Source organism: Carlito syrichta, unplaced genomic scaffold (genome assembly GCF_000164805.1).
Source record: "Carlito syrichta isolate Samal-C Ts95f unplaced genomic scaffold, Tarsius_syrichta-2.0.1 Scaffold301535, whole genome shotgun sequence".
NCBI lineage: Eukaryota > Metazoa > Chordata > Mammalia > Primates > Tarsiidae > Carlito > Carlito syrichta.
The window spans coordinates 14,552-23,556 of NW_007245631.1; the positions used below are offsets into that span (position 1 = coordinate 14,552).

The 9,005-nt window shown below is 39.7% G+C and overlaps 1 pseudogene; it reads right to left on the reverse strand.

The window, feature by feature from the left end:
- Positions 1 to 7,094: 7,094 nt before the first annotated feature.
- The window catches only part of LOC110595376, a 7,793-nt pseudogene continuing 5,882 nt past the window's right edge, over positions 7,095 to 9,005 (reverse strand).

A 9,005-nucleotide genomic window follows, 5' to 3' on the forward strand; every position in this document is an offset into this window, starting at 1 on the left:
GTGAAAGTATTGCCTGAGCCCACAGGTTCAAGACCAGCATGGGCAACTTGGCAGGACCTCATCTCTACAATAAATCAAAAATTAGTAGGACATGGTGGCACATGCCTATAGTTTCAGCTACTTGGAAGTTTGAGGCAGATGATCGCTTGAGCACCACAGATCAAGACTGTGGTGGCCACAAACATGCCACTGCACTCCAGCCTGGGAAACTCTGACTCAAAAAAAAGGGGGGGGAGCATTTGATAAGACATAAACAGGATGATTCTCAAATGTATATGGATAAAGAAAGAATGTAGAAAAGTCAAAACAAAATTGAAACAGAAATTGGAGAATGTAATTAATCATGTGATTTCAAGACTTACTTTAAAGCTATAACAACCAAGACTAGTACAGTATTGACAAAGACAAACATATACATAAACAGAAGAAATAAAATGTCTAGAAAAAGATCTATACTAATACATTCAACTGATTTTTATATCAATATGGTAAGTGAGTCCACTGGGTAAAAGATCTTTAACCAATATGTTGCTAGAACAACTGGATAGTCATATTAAAAACAAACAAACAAAAAAAATACTTTAATCACTATCTCACTCTATATACTTAAGTGCCAAGAAATAATTCCCTCTTCTAAGAAGTTAGTCTGATTTCTCCTTATAAATGACACATAACTTCTAGCGTTTCTCATATTATGGGAGTTAGGCAGAATTCTGAAGGTGTCTACTCAAGATTCTTATCCCTTATAGTTGTTCAATCAAATGTTAACTAAGGAACTGCTGTGAAAGGACACTAGAGATGATATTAGGGTTACTGACTTGCTGATGGTTAAGTCCAATGTAATCACATGAGGCATTAAGCAAAAGATGAAGGCCAAGAGTCCGTCAGAAAGATGAGACAGAGAAGAACACTGGGGAGGTGTAAGAACGAAAGAAACTCTACCCCCTAACGTTAGAGAATGGCCTCATGAAAGGCAGCAGGAATGTGGACAGCATTTAGGAGCATTTAACGCTGACACCCCTTTACCCACACTGACAACCAGCAAAGAAACAAAAATCTCAGACTTACAGTCTGCCAAAAACCTAAATAAGCTTGGAAGAGGATTCTTCCTAGAGCCTTCCAATAAGAGCACAGTTGGATCACACCTTGACTTCAGTCTTATGAAACCCTAAGCACAGAAAACAGAAAAAATTTTTAACTTAGAAAAACTTTTAAAAGCAATGGGAAACTGAACTATCATCTCTCTTGTACAGAATCAGAGCAAGGCAACTTCTGGTGGGACAGCTGATACTGGAAATCTACTCTGAGATCTGACAGGGTCTAAAAGCTAGTGATCCAAGTTCTAGACTGGAATCAAAACAAGGTAGTTGGAAACTGTAAATCTGTACACCAGGTGTTACAGGTTCTTAAGTGTAAATGAAATTTCTTTATGCCTAAATCTTTCCACTTGTGGTAAAAGTTCTATTTAAAAGAAATTTCTCAAAAAGAAGACATATAAGCAGCCAACAGACATAGGAAAAAATGCTAACAAATCATCAGAGTAATGCAAATCAAAACCACACTGAGATACCCCCAACTCCGTAAGAATGGCCATCATTAATTAAACAAACAAAAAAACAACACATGCTGGTGATGATGTAGAGAGAAGGGAAGTCTTCTATAATTTTGGTTGAGAATGCAAACTAGTTTAACCTCTGAAAAAAAAAATGTGATGATTCCTAAGTGTACTAGAAATTGACCCACCAATCCCCCTTCTGGAATATACCTGGAGAAATTCAAATCATTCTACAAAAAAGATACCTGCACACACGTTTATTGCAGCACTATTCACAATAGCAAAAACATGGAACTAATCGTGCTGCACAACAAAACTGGACAGGATAAAAAATGTGGTAAATAGCTACTTATAAAGAACAAAATGATGGACTCCACAGCAAACTTAGGTAGATTTGGAGTCTAACATCTCTGTGATCTATCACAGCAACAAAGAACTGAGAACCACATGACCTCACTCATAAGTGGACTCTAAACACCAATCAATACTACAAAAAAGGGATTGGCAGTAGTGGGACACTACTGGGGGTGGGGGGGGAGAAGTGGTGGCACGTAACATCAATAAGGGTGCCTGATCCAAATCAAGATGAAATGAGGGCCAATGGGAGGCCCAAACTTCACCTGTACCTAGACCACTTATGTACCAAATCCTGACTTGTACCCCACATCTTTAAGATAAGAAAAATAATAAAAGTTGTTTCTTAAGATACTGCATTATACACTGTTCTAGAAATTTCTGTTAATAGTGATGCAGTTGTTGATAGGTCAGGTCTGGACACCTCTACAGGACACATAGACAGCTAAAAACGTTTCCTCTGGGACTCACAAGGAGAAAGTTTGCAGTGAGGTTCATTAGGACCCACATCACAATCTCTTCCAAACCCCAATGTGAACTCCATCTGGCCCACTATAACAGTAGGAACCAGGGCACACATATGCCACACACCAACGTATTCTGTGGGAGATGCTTTCCATCATAGTCACACTGTAGAAGAGACCCACAAAGAACCAACTGGGCCTGATCCAGAAAAATCTGCCTCAGTCAGAGCAGAACTACCAGATGGGCTCAGTATTGACCAACCCAAGGCCAGTACCCTTCACATGCTGCCCAAGATAGCCCCAGCAGCCACTGGTTGGGATTCTAGTTGGTACCCTCTTCAACTGCAGTGACACTCAGGTAGAATCAATTCACAGAGAAAAAAATGGCTGGAGGAAAATGAAGGGTGTCTGCTGGAAATCCCTGCACAGGCTAAACAAGATGCACCAGTACCTAACTTCAAAAACAATTTTTAAGCCTCCAAACGGTACTCCCAGAAACCTCAGCAGCCAAGCACTGTTGTCTCAGATGCTGCCCTTGACCAAACTACACTTCCTAGGGAGTTTAACAACCCTGCAGAGGAGCCTCAGTTCCCAGAAAACGCAAACAGGGACTAAACACAAGGGAGACTTCACTACCCATATCCAGCTGAGACTGTTTCTCCCCCTGGGGAGACCTAGTCTCCTAGTCTCCCCCTGGGGAACCTAGTCTCCACTGCTGGCAACTGGTATTCTGAACTCTCCCTTAGAAGCTGAACATCCAAGGGCTCCAGTGCTTAGACTGAGTCTCATCTGCCTCCTGTCACCCCAACATATTTCTTTTTTCTTTTTTTGAGTTGGAGTCTCTAATTTCTATAATCCACTTGATATATCCTCCTTGAACATATGGAATATTTTTAAAAATCTATTTATTCATCTCAGTTAGAGTCTCACTCTGTTACTCAGACTGGAATACATGGCATGACCATGACTCACCACAGCCTCAACCTCCTGGGATAAGGCGGTCCTTCCACCTCAACCTCCCAAGTAGCTGAGACCACAGGCATTTGCCACCATACCCAGATAATTTTATTTTTAAAAATATTTGTGTAGAGACAAGGTCTCTCTACATTCCCTAGGCTGGTCTCTTGGGCTAAAGCAATCCTTTTGATCTGGCCTCCCAAAGTGCTGCCACACAGGCGTGAGCCACTGTGATGGGCTGATATGAAATATTTGTAGGCTGGGCACAGTGGCTCATGCCTATAATCCCAGCACTTTGGGAGGCCGAGGTGAGAGGATTGCCTGAGTCCACGGGTTTGAGACCACCCTGGGCAACTTGGTGAGACCTCATTTCTACAATAAATCGAAAACTTAGGCATGGCGGTGCATTCCTGTAGTTCCAGCTATTTGGAAGGCTGAGGTGGAAGGATCACCTGAGCCCAGCAGGTCAAGATTGCAGTGACCATGAGCGTGCTAATGCACTAATAAAAAAATAAATAAAACCACAAATTATTCCCAACCTTGCATGAGCACCAAGTACACTTCTGTCTGTTCCTTTCTTTTTTTCTATTTTTGAGTTGGAGTCTTACTCTGCCACCCAGAGTAGAGTGCATAAACCTGCTGGGTTCCAGGCCTTCCACCTCAGCCTTCCAAGTAGCCAGAACTAGGGGTGCACACTACCATGTCTGGTTTTTTTTGTTTGTTTTTTTATTGTAGAGACGAGGCCTCGCCAAGTTGCCCGTGTGGATCTCAAACCCGCAGGATCAGGTAATTCACTTACCTTGGCCTCCCAAATTGTTGGGATTACAGGCTGAGCCACCAAGCCCAGCCTGTCTATTTCTAATGGGTTCTTCTCTAGCCTGGGGAATAAAGGGATTCCTCATATATATGTGCTGAATTACGACTTACAGAAAGGCTTGTGGGGAAAATTCTCAAGAATTCTCTCTTTCACAGTATACTTCTTCTCCAGCAATCGGACCCATAAATTTAAGCAACGTTAAATTTCTCAAATCCTAACTTTTGCCTCAATTCAGAGAGACAGCTGGGATCTTCTTGGGCTTTTGCTCTCTATACTGCAGATTGGAATTTTTTCTAAAGGCAGTAAACTGGGATACTCATAGCATAGAATGATTAGAAGATTCTTGCTCATTTCATTTGTTTCTTTCAGGAAAAGCTGTCAGAAGTTCCCTATTTCCCAATGTCTAAAAAAGTTCATTCATATATTTTGTATATTTTTTAAAAGACATTTAATAGAAAAAAGGAAAGAAAAGAAAAAGGGATTGTGGAAACTGGTTAGAAAAAATATTATCCAATATCTAAATACATCATGTCAAATACATACCAGATCTAAAATTTGTAGATTTATGCAATTTCAGAATAAATTAACGTGTTTGGAAACACTTCAGGCAACATGAATCTCATGTTCTTTTAGAATATTGAAGGGTTCTTTTCCAGTACATATAATTTAATTTCAATATTTAAAATGTATTACACTATGCACATATATAACAATCACAGTCTAAGGTCCCTAATTGTAGAATAACATGTTAATAAATTTGGATCATAATCATTATAGATAATTAATTATCAGGGAACATGCTTTTCCAAATTTACTTAACGCTAGGTGAGAGTTTATCACAGTGTGAATTATTTGACATCTAATGATATTGTGCTAGGCAGGAAAATGGCTTCCCAAAGATGTTCCAAATCCTAATCTTCAAGAACCTATGACTATGTTACACTGGTAAAGGGAATTTAAGGTAGCAGATGAAATTAAGCTTGATAGATAATTTTAAGACAGTGAGATTATCTTGGTTTACCTGATCGCTTCCAATGTAACCACAAAGGTCCTTAAACCTGAAGAGGGAGGCAGAAGAATCAATGTCAGAGTGAAGTAGTAGCTGACTGGTCATTGAAAAGCCACACATTACAGAATTTGAAGAGCTTCTAGAAGCTGGAAGGGCAAGGAGACATTCCCCTACAGTCACCAAAAATAAAAGGTCTGCCAATAATTTGAGTTCAGTGACCCAATATTGAACTGTAGATCTCCTGAACTGTAACATAATAACTCTTTATTGTTATAAGATAGCAAATTTGTGGTAGTTAGGTACATCAGCCTTAAAAAACTAACCTAGTTGTACTGCCACACGCATTGTATTCATAGGCTTTCATTATATAACATATATGCTGGTATTTAAGAGTTAATGATGAAAGGAGGCTTTTAGAGACTCACAAGGTATAAAGTGAAATACATGAGTTAGTTTGGTCAATTTCCTTTATTTCTTGCTTTTAAGCAATTCTATTTTGCATAATTCTCCCATATTTTACCAAAAATATTTCCTATATCTACTGTCTCTAAAGATGCTTTCTCTGACAAATGATGAATGACAATTTAGCACTGAAAACACCACACACCATTTCCTGAATATTCCTCTAAGAAGTAATACCAATTGAATATTATCTTCAGGCTAAGGCTTCCCCACAATAAACTGCATTTCTACCCAATATGATTGCACAGATGTTTAATAAAACTAACTTCTCACAAGGTGTCCTCTTCAACTTCTGCACTCACAGTGTCTCTTCTCCAAATGAGCTCTTTGACATATAATGGTTGCAAGTGTCTAGCTTAAGACTTTGCCACCTTTCTGCTATCACAGGATTTTTTTCCCTGCACATCTGTAATATATAAGACATAACTTATTATTGAAGGGATCATATTCACTTAATTTGCAAGGGTTATTCCCTGTTCAAATTCCTGATTAGCTACTAAGGCTTGACTTCTTGGAAAAGTCTGTTCCACAATTAACTACATTTTTACCCCCTAGGAGTTCAGTGATGTTTATTAAGAGCTGGGTACCTGAAGAAGCCATTTCCACAGGAACTGTGTTCATAGCATTTTCTTCTTGAGTTTATTCATGTATAAAGAGGTATGACTCCCTAAGGAAGGTCTCTCCAATTGCAGTGAATGTATAGCTTTCTCTCCTGTGTGAATTTTCTTGTGTTCAATAAGGACTGATGTGGGCAAAGGCTTTACCACATTCACTACATGAACAAGATCTCTACCCAGTATGAGTTCGCAGATGCTGAGTGAGCTCTGACTTGTGTGTAAAGGTTTTGTTGCACTCATTACAATTATAGGGTTTCTCTCCTGTGTGACTTCTCTGATGTTGAGTGAGCTGAATCTTCCTACTGAATGTTTTTCCACATTCATCACATCCATAGGGTTTCTCTCCTCTTTCGGTTCTTTGATGTCTAACAAGATCTGTTTTCCTGGTGAAGACTTTCCCACACTCACTGCATTCATATGGCTTCTCTTCTCTATGACGTCTCTGGTGTACAGTGAGATATGCCTTTTGGGCAAAGGCTTTCCCACACACGCTGGATACATAGAGTTTCTCTCCAGTGTGAGATTGCTGGTGTGCATTGAGCGTGGACTTCTGACTGAAGATTTTGCCACATTCACTACATGAATATGGTCTCTCTCTAGTGTGAATTCACAGATGCTGAGTGAGCTCTGACTTGCTTCCAAAAGCTCTGCTGCACTCATTACATTCATAAGGTTTCTCTCCTGTGTGAATTCTCTGATGTCTGGGAAGCTCTGACTTAAAATAGAAGGTTCTTCCACATTCAGTGCATTCATAATGCTTCTCTCCTGTATGAACTCTCTGGTATAAAGTGAGTTGTGCCTTTTGGGCAAAGGTTTTTCCACATTCAGTGCATTCATAAGGCTTCTCTCCTGTATGAGTTCACTGATGTTGAGTAAGCTGAATCTTACTAATAAAGGTTTTTCCACATTCATTGCATCCATGGGGTTTCTCCCCTCTTTCGTTTCTTTGATGTCTAAGGAGATGTGATTTCCTGTAGAAAGCTTTCCCACACTCACTGCATTCATATGGCTTCTCTCCTGTATGAAGTCTCTGGTGTAGAGTGAGATATGCTTTTTCGGAAAAGGCTTTCCCACATACACTGCATCCATAGGGTTTCTCTCCAGTGTGAGATCGCTGGTGTCTAATGAGCCGGGACTTCTTACTGAAGACTTTCCCACATTCGCTGCATCCATATGGTTTCTCTCCTGTATGAACTCGTTGATATACCCTAAGCAGAGACTTTCTGGAGAAGGCTTTCTCACACTCATTACATGCATGGGATTTTTCTCCTCTTTCAGTTTTTTCGTGTCTAATGAGCTATGCTTTCCTGTAGAAGGCTCTCCCACACTCATTGCATTCATATGGCTTCTCTCCTGTATGAAGTCTCTGGTGTAGAGTTACACATGTTCTTTGGGAAAAGGTTTTCCCACACACATTGCAGTCATATGGCTTCTCTCCTGTGTGAAGTCTCTGGTGTACAGTGAGACATACCTTTTGAGAAAAGGCTTTCCCACATTCACTGCACCCATATGGTTTCTCCCCTGTATGAATTCGCTGATGTACCATGAGCAGGGACTTTTTGGAGAAGGATTTTTCACAATCATTACATTCATGGGGTTTCTCTCCTCTGTGAGTTCTCTGAAGTTCAGTGAGCTGAATCTTCCTCATGAATGTTTTTCCACATTCATTGCTTTCACAAGGTTTCTCTCCTCTTTCAGTTCTTTGATGCCTAACAAGTTGTGCTTTCCTGGAGAAGGCTTTCCCACAATCACTTCATTCATATGGCTTCTCACCTGCATACATTTTATGATGGTCATGGAGTTGTGATTTAGTGTTACTGGGGTTAACACATTTGTGGTATTTAATTCCGATAAGAGTTTTGTCATGCTTGATATGGAGACATGACTTTCCATATCCACCAAAGTCATCAGAATCCTTTACTGCATATCTTCTATTCAGGATAACAAAACCTAAAAGAGATTTCAAACTTATTTTATAATGTGAGTCAAACTTATTGTACCTTTGTGTTAAAGAAGCCACACTTTTGTATAAATTAAAATTATTTCCAAGGAAAAATTTGCTGATATCTTTGTAAATTTTAAGGCCCTGTATCACCTGCCTTTTTCCCAGGGAAGTGTTACAAGTGTACTGACTAGTAGAAATATCAACTTCTCCAATCAGTTTACTAATACTGCAACTGTGTCCAACACTGATCATGAGAACCTTCTGCAATGACAGAAATTATCTGTATCTGTGTTTTTCAACATGGTAGCCATTACACTTGTGTGGCTGCTGAGTACTGGAATGTAATTAGGGTTACCACAGAACAGAATTTTTAATTTTACTTAATTTAAATTAAATTTAAGTAGATACATATGGCCAGTTATCAACACACTGGCCACACAGGTGTAGATCAAAATTCTCTCTGAATCATTTGTAAAACTGTCCCTGTCTATTTGATAATCCCCTTTACACAGTTTTGCATTAAACAAAAATGCCTCATAGTCAAACTCTCAAGAATTTTAAATCATGTGTTCACCATTATAATCTTCTTGATTATAGTCATCCCCAAATTGTCTTCTTTCAACTATTACCACATTCTTCCCTAACTTCTGTTCCTACAGTATCTCTGGAACCCTCAATTAAAAGGTTTTAGGAGCCGGGCTCGGTGGATCAGCCTGTAACCCCGCATCTTTGGGAGGCTGAGGTGAGTGGATTGCCTAAGCCTGTGGGTTCGAGACCCACCTGGGCAGCGAGACCTCATCTCTACAAAAATCAAAAAATCAGCTG